Source organism: Thamnophis sirtalis, unplaced genomic scaffold, assembly GCF_051295495.1.
Source record: "Thamnophis sirtalis isolate CommonGarterSnake01/CBP01778 unplaced genomic scaffold, rThaSir2_p1.2 scaffold_3, whole genome shotgun sequence".
NCBI lineage: Eukaryota > Metazoa > Chordata > Lepidosauria > Squamata > Natricidae > Thamnophis > Thamnophis sirtalis.
In genome coordinates this window covers 13,233,042-13,245,617 of record NW_028261383.1, presented here as the reverse complement: position 1 = coordinate 13,245,617, position 12,576 = coordinate 13,233,042, and the positions used below count along the sequence as shown (strand labels likewise).

The 12,576-nt window shown below is 43.7% G+C and overlaps 1 long non-coding RNA gene across 1 annotated transcript; it reads right to left on the bottom strand.

Annotated features, from left to right (window-relative positions):
- Positions 1-5,224: 5,224 nt before the first annotated feature.
- LOC106548414 (uncharacterized) lies at positions 5,225-9,854 on the bottom strand. The gene is made up of 4 exons (XR_001313517.2): positions 9,729-9,854; positions 8,931-8,963; positions 5,895-6,016; positions 5,225-5,763 (listed from the first exon to the last, which is right to left on the bottom strand). It is a non-coding gene; the product is annotated as an uncharacterized LOC106548414 (long non-coding RNA).
- Between the last annotated feature and the right edge of the window lie 2,722 nt (positions 9,855-12,576).

Sequence of the window (12,576 nt, the reverse complement as noted above, 5' to 3'; positions counted from 1 at the left end):
TGGAAACCCTACACCACTTCAGACAAATGGTTATCCAACATCTTTAAAACTTCCAGTGTTGGAGCATTCACAACTTCTGGAGGCGAGTTGTTCCACTGATTAATTGTTCTAATTGTCAAAAAATTTCTCCTCAGTTCTAAGTTGTTTCTCTCCTTGATTAGTTTCCATTCATTGCTTCTTGTCCTGCCCTCAGGTGCTTTGGAGAACAACTTGACCTCCCTCTTCTTTGTGGCAGCCCCTGAGATATTGGAACACTGCTATCACGTCTCCTCTAGTCCTTCTTTGCATTAAACTAGACTCAATTCCTGTAACCTTTCTTCATATGTTTTAGCCTCCAGTCCCCTAATCATCTTTATTGCTCTTCTCTGCACTCTTTCTAGAGTCTCCACATCTTTTTTACAACATCTTTGTTATGTAGGGGTCATAGCTACATAGCTATAGGCAAAAGAGGAAATACAAATCCTAGGTGCTTAAGTTAAGTTTGCTTGAGGTTTGCTGAGGGTGATGCAACTGAAAGGGTGTTGCACAATTCCTATTGTGGCTGAGGGCTAATCCTATGTGTTCGAATTTTGCGGCAGGGAATTTCAAAATATCCTGTCTTGAATGAATTTCTGCCTGCAGTATTTGCTTTGCCTACGAATAGAGCTACCTAGATACTTGTCTTCCTTTTTTTCAATAAGCTCTTTAGCTCTTAAGTGCTGACATCCGCTGAGGGCTAAGAAAGGCGGGGGCTGCTTTCTGTCTCCAAGAGCATGTTTCTCCATTCCTCCTTTAAGGAAATATAATGTTCTGCCTTTTTAAAAATATTCCTCAAAATGTTTCCTTCTTCTAGGAGAGGGGTGGCTTCTCACACAACCATTGCGATATCTAGATCAGCAGTTCAGCGGTTCAAATCTCACCGGCTCAGGGTTGACTCAGCCTTCCATCCTTCCGAGGTGGGTAAAATGAGGACCCAGATTGTTGTTGGGGGCAATATGCTGACTCTGTAAACCGCTTAGAGAGGGCTGAAAGCCCTATGAAGCGGTATATAAAAATCTGCTATTGCTATTGCTATCTGATCAAAATTCAGATACCTGACAACTGCTCTTATTTGTGACCATTGCAGTGTCCCGGAGATCATGCGATCCCGTTTTGCGAACTTCTGACAAACAAAGTCAACGGGGAGCTCAGATTGACTCAACAGCTGTGTTGTTAAATGAATCCTGCTAACTACCAGGATTCATTTAACAACTGTGACAAGAAAGGTCGTAAAATGAGTCAAAATTAACTTAACAAATGTTTCACTTAACAGCAGAAATTGTTGTTGACTTATGGCCCTTTTTCACATTTACGACCTTCGCAGCAGCTGATCATGTGATCAAAATTCAGACGCTTGGCAACTGGTTCATATTTATGACCATTGCTCTGTCCCGTGATCCCCTTTTGTGACCTTTTGATAAGAATAATCAACGGGGAAGCCAGATTCACTTAATAACTGTCAACAACAATCCTGGTGTGCAGGCCAGGCGGGGCGAGGAGAGGCGATCGCCTCGAGCCAACTCCCAAATCGTGATACTAACTTATCAACTGCTGTGATTCGCTTAACAACTGGGACAAATAAAGGTTGTAAAATGGGGCAAAGCTCACCTGACAATGTCTCACAACAACAGAAATTTTGGGCTCAATAAGTGGAGGGCTACTGGGTATTTCTGGGGTTGGTTTCATGATCTTTGCTGCTGAAGGGTTTCCAGTCTGTGACTGGTTGATTATATGTCATGTAATGTCATATGTCGACTCCTAGCAACACATAGATTGAGTTTCTCCAAGAGGATCTGGCCCTAACTTGGTCCTTTGTGCCCTCATCGCCACATTAACTGGATCCATCTCCAATGCTGATGGGCCTCCTATTCCCAGCATCAGCGCCAGCTCCAGAGAATTGGATCCTCATGTATGTCCCAAATAAGCTAATTAAAACCTGGTCATTGGTACCTCGAGTAACAACTCTGGGTTGATTTGTCCGGCAATTCATTTGCACGTTTTCTTTGCCATCGATAGTATTCTCAGGAGTTTTCTCCAATGCTGAAGCTCAAAGGTATCCATGTTCCTCTTCTGCTTTTTCCAGTCTTGCCCTGCCCATTTTCCCTTCTGCCCTTCAATTTCCTTTAGGCTCCCATAGTGTGGGGCAAAGGCCTTGCTCCTGGGGGTGAAATCAACTTACCTTACCAGTTTGCAATTGTGAGCGTGCACGCACATGCTCACACGTTCCACCTCCGCGCATGCACAGGACCTTCCGCGCATGCACAGAGTGTCAAAAACAGGACGGGATGATATCAGGGTGGGTGGGAGGAGCCTGCCACCGCTACCGGTTCACCTGAACTGGATAGAAGTGACTGAATAGCACCACTGCTTGCTCCTCTCCGTAGACTTTCCTTATAGAAAAACCTTCCTGTGTGCAACTCTCCAGTTGCAAATTCTGGAGCTTAATCGCTGAGGTAATATTTGACTTTGTCCCCATCAGGCCTTGCCTGCCCCCTCTCCTTAGAGCTGCCCTTCTCCATGGGCGCATTCTAGTTTACTAAGATGTTTCAATAGAATCAAATACTTTTGCTCTCCATGAACGTATTCACACAGGAGAGAAGCCATATAAATATGCAGTGCAAGAAGTGTTTTAAAGTGAATTGTAGACTTACTGACCTCAAAGAATTCACCCAGCGGGAAAGCCATACAGTTTTGTTGAGCATGGAAGGGGAATCCTTGAGAACAGCAGTTTTATGCAACACAAATCCACAGGCAACAAACCACGTTTATTTATTTAGAAAATGGCAACCGCAGCCCACTCAGTTTCAGTGACTCAGGGTACTTACAAAAAATAAAAATAATATATACAACAATAAAAACAATGACCCCTACCCCTCCGGCAACAGTAATCAGTCAAATTAGCCACTCGATGGGCTCCATCCCACTCCAGGTTCTCCAGGCCCATCCATTGACAATATCAGGTCTCCAGGCCTTGCGAAAGAGTGTGCAGTTTAAGCAGTTTAACTTCCATGGGGTTGATGTTCTAAAGAGAGCCACCACCGTTACAGATGGAGCCACATCCTGCCAACAAAACTGACACTACGTGCGTGTGAAGTTTTCATGGTCGGCCACTTGGCTCTTTGCTAACAGATGCCAAAACCAGAACTGACTTTCAGCAAAAGCACAAATTAAGATGGGGTTGCTCTGGCTGAAGCTAATGTATGGCTCACTTGCAAAAGCCCCTTAATAATTTGCTAATAATTAATAGGCCAGGCCCTCAAGCCCTTACCCCTCTAGTGTCCGATTTAAATCATTAGGCCGTTCATCTTTGTTATATACTTACTATAGACAAAATAGTTCTGGTTCCTATGTAAAGCTGATTTTATTTCATATACTCCATACCAAAATTTTATAATAAAAGTTTCAACTTGCCAAATTTGGACCCTTAATTCATTTGTAACTCTCTCACTTAAAAATCCTATTAAGTTTTTTTCCTACCCGTGTTTCTCCAAAAATAAGACCAGGTCTTATTTTATTTTGGACCCCAAAATAAGCACTAGGGCTTATTTTAGGGGTCTTATTTTTCTCCCCATATATGTGAGGCCCACTTCTTCTGCTTGCTTGTGGTGGGGCAGAAGGTTGCATGGTCTGCCAGTGCTGCTGCCATGAGGCAGGGAAGGGTGGAGCTGCCCCACGCACCCTGCATCGGCTTACCTCGGGGCCCCTGCAGTCTGGCTACCCACGCCTTGACTCCTGCTGCAGTGACAGCTCTGGCAACTCTGTCCAGCAACACCCTGCTTGGACCCCAGTCCACTTCTTTGGATTGCTCATGGCTGCAACAGAGCAGGAGGCTAAGCAACACACCACTGCCATGGCCACAAGGTGAGGCAGGGGGTTGAACCTGCTCCACACGCCCCACATGGGCTTGACTCAGGGCCCATGCAGCCAGACCATCCACGTCCGGACACCTGCCTTTCTTCACGGCTACGACAGCAACACACCACTCAGCCTCCTGTTCCATTGCAGCCATGAGCAAGCAGAAGAGGGCCAGAAGCCACTTGGGCACATGGCTGCGGGTGCTGCTGCAGGTGTTGGGGTGTGGATGGCCTGTCTGCAGGGGCCCTGACAGTGGTGGGATTCAGCCAGTTGGCACCTATTCGGGAGAACCGGTTGTTAACTTTCTAAGCAGTTCGGGGAACCAGTTGTTGGAAAAAACCTCCTTTTGTTTTTTCCCCACTTTGCAGGGCTAATCCTCTAAGGAAGGCAGGAAGGAAATAGTCTGGTGTTGTTTCTAGCTGAATCTTTATTGCTCTGCTTACAGAAACTGCCTCTCCAGTTAACCCTTATTACATTGTAACAGCTAAGACAAAGAGCCCATCAACTTGAGGAATGTTGAGTTGGCCACGCCCACATGGTCACATGGCCACTGAGCCACGCCTACCCAGCTGGTCATTAGGGCAGAGAACCAGTTGTTAAATTATTTGAATCCCACCACTGGGCCTGAGGTAAGCTGGTGTAGGGTACATAGGGCAGCTCCACCATCCCGCCTCATGGCCGAGCAACCATAAGGAATGGGCAGGCTGCCCGCTGCACAGGCTATTAATTAGGACTTATTTTGGGGATAAGGCTGATGTTAGACACAAGTGTAAAAATATACTAGGTCTTATTTTCAGGATAGGTCTTATTTTCAGGGGAATTGTATTTATTTTAAATTCTTTCCTAATTAACCCTTGTAATTATTTTTTTCTTTTCTTCAGAAATGAAGATAGACTGGAAGGCAATTTTTCAAGCTTGTCATTCTGAAAATCCCTAGTGGCTTTAGGATGGTTAGATAAGCAATTTCTGAAAGTGATTAGGAGTGAGGTTAGCACACTCAATATCCTCCAAAAGGTTTACCACAATTCTGAGTGTGGGAAGCCCCCCCTTCCCCTAAGAAGGAAATATTTTGGGGGATATTAAAAGAGGAAGAATATTATATTTCTCCTAAAGAAGAAGAGGAAAAACATGTTCTTAAAGGGCAGAAAGCAGCCCCAGTCTTCCTGCTACAGGAAAACGGCTTGAAGCAGAAGCCTGAAATCTTTACAAATGGAGATTTTGTACCCATTCAAAAAGACTGGGCCAATCTATTCATAAGTAAAGAGACTCCAAATAAGCAATTTAATTAGGTAAGCCAAAACTGACAAGTTTAGCTCTGAACAAACACCTTCCTGATTTTGTACTGTACCGGTAATCATCTTTGCCTCCTGGCATTCAAACCATGGAAAACAGCTATCCTGTGATTTCTTTGTATGGAACCGCAGTCTGGAGCACGTATGGATAATCTCCCATCCTCCTTTTCTGGAGAACTGGTCTATAAGTTGAAAGCCTTCTGAGAGAAATAGCCATCTTAGGCTTTGTAATTCACCAGCATCAGCTACCAAATCAAATTTCAACATCCTATCTTTGGTTAGAAGATTTAAAATTACCATAAGTAGCTTTCATCTACTCCTTGAAGCTCCATCTGGAAATAAATGCATGAAACTTTAGGATCTGCCTTACACAGTAGGACCGCCAGCCTAACAGATTCTGAAACAAAAAGTTTGTCCCTTAGGGGAATTTCTTCTGAAATGCTTTTTTTTTCCTCTGCCACCTTGTGGCTGTCTGAGTCCATTTTCGCACTCAATCTTCCTTTGGAGTGCTTCTCAAACAATATCAAATTTGATCCATTTTGAGAGTTAGATGTTTATTTGGTGGTTCTCAGGAGATTGTTTTTCCCTCTCTGATGTCCTAGAACAACAAGATGAGAAAAATCAGAGCAAGAAGGCACCTTAATAAGTTATCCAATACCCATTTCTCTTGAACCAGCATAGTGACATGGTGAATGAAAAGAGGCAAAGATGTTTGGAGGTATAACTAACCTGAGAAGTTGGGATGTCTCCCGTGCGCTCTTCACCAGCAGTGTTGTTGAGTGGTGGAATTCCTTCTATCTCTTTCAGTGGGCATTTTTCAGCATTATCCAAGCTGGAATTGGGGTTATTCTCTGAAGGAAAAATAGGAAACAGTCTGAGTTGAGAAAAGAGAGCAGCTTTACATTCCCCTATTCTCAAACTTATTGATCTGCAAGTCCTCATTGCGTTGGTCCCAGAAACACACCACCAGGGTCCCTTCTGCACCACCCATAATCCTTTCAGAGCTGACCTGCAATTGCTTTCATTACTGTGGTTCTCAATAAACAAATGAACAAGTATAATGTTTTGGATTCATTAGTTTAATTGAGGACTCTTTATTTAGTTTTAGGATTTGTGTGGAAAATTGGTCACATCTGTGGTCAGATTTATACAATAATATTGAGAATTCAAAGCAGTTCTCAAACTTTAGGTGACTCATAGAGGGCAGAGAGAGAGCTTCTGCCCCCCCTTCTCGAATGGTATGGTTGTTGTGTGTTTTAAATTCTGTATTGTTTGTTTGTCTTTTTTATCCCCTGTTTGTACCTCCTTTCCCTTGACTGAGTTGTGAGCCGCCCTGAGTCCCCTTCGGGGAAAAGGGCAGCATATAAATGAAATAAATCAAATCAATCAAATCAAATCAGATGTGTCTGTCACCACTTGGATCACCTTTCCTGGGATTCAGGGCACTCTGCTCTTATCCCATACTTTTTCCTTTTCTGGAGAAATCTCATGGCATCACAAAGTTTATCAACCTACAATCTTAATTTAGCCTGGAATTATGATAGTAAGTAATTGCAGTCATAATGAAGGAATCAAGTGATCGGGTGCATTTTTTTTTTTTTACATTTTGCGGTGGTCATTAAGTGAGTGCCACCTTTAAATGATAGCAACCAGCAGTAAATGCCAAAAAGTGGCAAAAACATCAAAAATTGTGGTTATGGTTATGTGACAGCGGGAGACTACAAGCAGCTGTAAGGACAAACCGGTTTCTGGGTCGTAAGTAGTTTTGGGGGGATCCATTGCAACTCTAAACATTCATTAAGCAACGAGTCGTAAGTCAAAAAGTACCTAAAAGTAGTTCCTGAAAGATTGATGGATCGTAAGGGTATTTGCTCAATACATATACCATATTTTTTGGTGTCTAATACGCACTCCCCACCCTCCTCAAAAGTGGGTGGAAATGTATGTGTATGTGAATGTTGCTGAAGCCCCGCCCACCTGCCTCTGCCTCCCAGTAAATTGCCTCCTTGCCGCAAACAGCACACAGCCTAATCAGCAAAGCCTGATTTAGCACGAGCAGCTGATTGGCTGTTGGATCAGCCTCCCAGAATACTGCCAATCGGCTGTTCCAGGCTGCAGGGATTGCTGCCACCCATAGCCACCGCCCATTGCTGCCTCTGCGCACCCATTTTGGGCCTCCGCATGTCCCGTTTTTGACCCATTCCGATCCCCGCTGCCACTGCCTATTTAGTTTACAATTGGGGCAAGAAAGATCGTAAAATGGGCAAAACTCACTTAACAAATGTCTCACCTAGCAACAGAAATCTTGCACTCAATTTGTTGTGATAAATTGAGAATTACCTGTAGTTTTCCGTCTACTTAAAAGTGGATAGAGGGCATTTATGGAGCCCATGCAGAAAAAACCTTATGGGAGGGTATTTGAAATATCCCAATATTGAAAAGATTCCTCTGCATGTCTTCCCGATTCTTTCACTGTCTCAGGATCATCCTCAGCATTTAAATCACAGAAATTACAGCACATCCCTAGGTTTTGCTCATATTTAACAGAATAAAATAACAAAGTTGGAAAGGATCTTGTAGGTTATCTAGTCCAACCCTCAGCTCAAGTAAGAGGCCCTGTACCATTTCAGACAAGTGGCTGTCTAGCCTCTTCTTGAAAGCCTCCAGTGATGAAGAACCTACTACTTCTGAAGGCAAGCTATTCCACTGGTTGATTATTCTCACTGTCAGAACATTATTCATTTCTAGGTTGAATCTCTCCTCAATCAGTTTCTATCCCTTGTTCCTTGTCTGGCCTTCGGGTGTTTTGGAAAATAGGTTGTCCCCCTCCTCTCTTTGACAGCTCCTCAAACACCAGAATATTGCTACCATCTTCCCCCTGGCCTTTTTTTCTTTAGACTAGTCATGCCCAGTTCCTGCAACCGTTCTTTGTGTGTTTTAGCTCCCAGGCCCCTAATCATCTTCCTTGTTCTTCTTTGCACTTTTTTTTCAAAGTCTCAACATATTTTTTTGTTAGGTGGTGGCTTTACTAAGGCTTCAATCCAGTTTTTGATATCCAAGGTACTTTTCCAGTATACCAATAGTGGAAAGAATAAGCAATATGGCTACAAAAGAGTAAGGTTCCACAATTTGGGAACCATGTCTCTGTTTATACAACCAAGGATTATATTAGCTTTTTTGGCTGCTGGCTCATATTTAAGAGATTGTCCACTAGGACTCCAAGATCCCTCTCACAGTTAACCACTATTAAGCCAGGTTTCACATAATCGGTATTTGTACTTTTGGTTTTTCTTGCCTGTGTAAGACCTTACTTTTCTCTACATCAGATGAAGTTTATTAATATATTAGAATTTATGCCCCCCTTGATAAACAGAGCAGTATGTACTTATCTTTCCCTGCCCTTTTTACAATGTTGTGTCCAGGATTGACACTGTCCACTAATGATTTTTGCTCTACTTGGCAATGTTTGCTCCAGGACAAGCAATTTCCACCATCTGAGCTTTTATGTGCTTTTCTGGTCTCAACCATTGACTGCAAAAGTCTTCGGGGACCTTCAGCCTCCTGGTATTGGATGCTCCTGAAGTTGTAGGGCCCAACTTCTGAAGGGATGATGGTTTCCTCCTCCAGCATTTTCTACCCAGCAATGACATAGAAACCTATATATGGCATGTAGTTTTTCAGATATTGATGTTATGAGCCCTTCTGTCTCCCCACCTTTTTTTTTTGCTTCTGACTATCATACAAACTGGCAAAGAGATCACTCACTTGTTGCTGCTCTGTTGTCACGTCGACGTTTCTCTGTAAGAACAAATACCAAAGAGTTAAAACTAAAAATAATTCACCAGAGACCATTCAATCTCTTCCTTTATGCCAGAAAAAAACCCAAGAGACCTTGCCATAGTTGATTTGTCATGACTTACCTGAGAAACTGTCTTAAGATAGTTAAACTATTTTTATAAGACCTGTGGTGGCTCAGTGGTTAGAATGCAGTACTGCATCCTAACTTACTATCCATTCCAGCAGTTCGATCCTGACTGGCTCAAGGTCGACTCATCCTTCCATCCTTCAGTAAAATGGGGACCCAGATTGTTGGAGAGAATATGCTGATTTTATAAACTGCTTAGAGAGGGCTGTAAAGCACTGCGAAGCAGTATATAAGTTTAAGTGCTATTGCTACTAAGCAGAAATAGGAAGCTTTTCAAAATACAAATGTACTTCCTTTGCTCCATGGGAAACCTACTGCCTCTGGAAAGGATTGAGTACAATTGGTAGAAACAGCTGGGTAAAAAGATATATTTTGTTGAAATATTTTTCTGTTGCTTTTTGACCCAAAATTATTGCAGGGTAGAATTGCAATGCCTCTTCCCAGTTACAGAAGAGAACCCGGAGCTTCGACTAAGTGTTAGGACCCCAACTAAGAGTTCAGATGCTCCTGAGGAGAGCCAAGGAAATGTGGAAGGAAGATTCACACAAGGAAGATGTGCCCTAAGGGGAAACTTGGAAGGAAAATAGCTTTTATATCTTACTACCCACCAGAAGCAAATATATTTATAGGATACTTACTGTAGCAAAAAATTCCAATGACTATAGACACTAGGAAAAGGATGCCAAGGACAGACACAGCAGCACAAAGGATGTGTAATGGCTGGAAATTTTCCTCGGTTTGTGGTACAACTGTTGGAACTTAATTGAGGGCAAAGTAATTAAAAGGAAACCAAAGTAGTATTAGTATTTGAATGTTTGAATGTTTATTTTATTTATATGCTGCCCTTTTCCCCCGAAGGGGACTCAGGGCGGCTCACAACTCAGAGTGGATTAAAGCAGGCCTCTTGGCTTGAATTGGCTGGACAAACAGTATGGGAGACAGGCAGCTCCTCAAGGGCCTCTACCATGTCATAGGCATGGATGTGCAGTCAGGGGAGACAGGGGAGGCGGGGCCTCACCAGTGTCATGAGGAAAAGAAAAAAAAATTAAAAGGAAAGGCTAAGGTAGTTGCTGCCAGACTCCAGAATCACAGTGATGACTCTGAGTCTGCTTAGTGCTAACTGCAGGGGGAGAACTACAGGCCTCCTTTGCATAAGGAATTTTTCGCCTTTTAATCCTTGTTCAGAGTTAAGCAAGGGTTAAAAGGTGAAAAATTCCTTATGCAAAGGAGGCACGTGGTTCTCTGCCTCCTGATCTGGCAGGAGCAAATTGTGCTTAAGTTGCCTTTTTATATTTACATTTTTTACATTTTCATCATGGCGGGTGGACAAGAGGAGAGTTGAAATCCACAGCTGGAAAAGGTATGTGGATCGGACCAAGGGAGGGGGGGAGAATTCAAAATTATTGTAATTTAATTTGTAATTTTTTATTGTGAGTAATTTGTGTGTGTGTGTGTGTGTGTGCGTGTGTTTCTTCACTTCACTCAAACAAATTATCTCTCAATTTGAGAGAGAGTTTGTTTGAGAAGAGAGGGGCAGCCCTCTCCCCCCCACTGGGAGCCCCGTCCTGCTCCCCTCTCCCTTTCCTCCTCCTCCTCTCCCCTTTCTTTGCCGGCTGCCGCCTCGCGCCCCCCCACCTCCTCCGTCCCCGCCGCTATGTCCAACAGGCATCTCAAGTTTATGTCCGCCATAAACGTGAGACGCCTGGCCGGTCGGACACAGCAGTGCGGTCGGAGGAGGCGAGGGGTGAGGCAGCGGAGTGCGGCAGCAGCAGGGATATCCCCACCGCTGTGTCCAACAGGCCAGGTGTCTCACATTTATGGCGGACATAAACGTGAAACACCTGGCCTGTCAGACACAGCGGCGGGGACGTTACTTCTTGCCGCTGCCGCGCTCTTGCCTCACCAACCATAATCCTCACCGCACATCACTGAATGTGAACATGCGTAGAAAAAAATGCATAGAAGACAGTAAAATCCTATCAAATACCCCATTAGTGGCAGTAAATTGGGAAGAGAACAGAGATCCAAGTACATCACATCACAATTAGCCTATATTAGTGTGATGGAATTTTTCAGCCATTTTTTAATAACTCCACACAAATTGTACAGACTATTCACTGCAAGTCCACAAACTACAAGAAATGGGAGTATTTCAATAGAATAAAACCAACGCAGGGAACTGCCAGGCCGAAATTCATCACCCACAATTCTCCCCCTCACTGCAATTTGTCACCTCCTATAGTGAATACGTCTGACAAGCTGTCATGTTCAATATAGCAGTGGTAGCGGTATCCCTCCAAGGGGTTAATTTCAGTGCTGATCCAGGTGCAGTATGTCCCGTCCCAATTACGGATGGTATCCCCATGAAAAGTCCCTTGATCCCAATTCTCTTCATCCCTATACCAGGTGGCATCTATTTCTTTAGGATAAAAGTTGCAGATAGAGCAGTTCAAGAGAGTCTCATTAACATCCTGCACGTGAGTAGTTACTTCAGCTGAGGGCCCTGCAGAAACAGAAGCATTAGAAGACAAGAGTCATTCCTATGGTTGGCAACGCAGGATAAAGTACATTCTGCTCCTATATTTGATATTCTTTCTCCCACATAGACAAATACTTGAGATGCAAAAAATTCCAAAGAACAAATATTCCAAAAGATATCCTTTAGAGAAATATGATTTTACATAGACTGCTGGCAAATAAACGGCGTGGCAATATTCAATGGGTGTCCAATGTCCAGAATTAGTGATCTCTTGGATAGCCTAAGTCAGGGGTCCATAACCTCTGGGCTGTGGCCCACTCCTGGGCTCTGAGCCGTTTGGAACTGGGCCACAGACATGTTCAGTGATCATGCATACCCACATCCCTATTTGCATGAGCAGTGGGTGAACATGTGCACTCTGTTCTGCCCCAGCGATGCAGATGGCTCGGGGCATGCAGTTAACTCTATACTTAAGACGTTCTTTCAGACCAAGTTTATTATCAGGCATTCTTAATAGCAAAATTTACAGTTCAGTTGTTAAGACACTTCTGACTTTCCATGATCTGTCCCATCATGTAGTGTAAAAAGTCTGTGGTCTTTCTATTCCTTTGATGAGCGGTTGGCTGCCATCCCAGTTAACAAAGGGCGATTCAGAGAGTGACCAGTAATAAATCACTTTTCCCAGGCAGAGTACCCAGCTGCCCAATCAGGGAACACAGATGTGGTCACATGTTATGGAACTACATTTCCCACAAGGCAGTTCTGCCTACATTTCCCATAAGATGGCTACATTTCCCATGAGGTAGTTTCTTAAAGGAGACAGTTCTTAATTCCTACACATTAGCTATATACTGTTGGGGCAGCAGACTCTCCATTTGCAGGAGTAGTGGGTGTGCGTGCCTGCCATTCATGCAAATGGAGCTGCATGTGTGCCAGTGGTGGGATTCAAAAAATTCTACTACCAGTTCTCCAGAACCTGTCAGAACTGGCTGAATACACCTCTGATG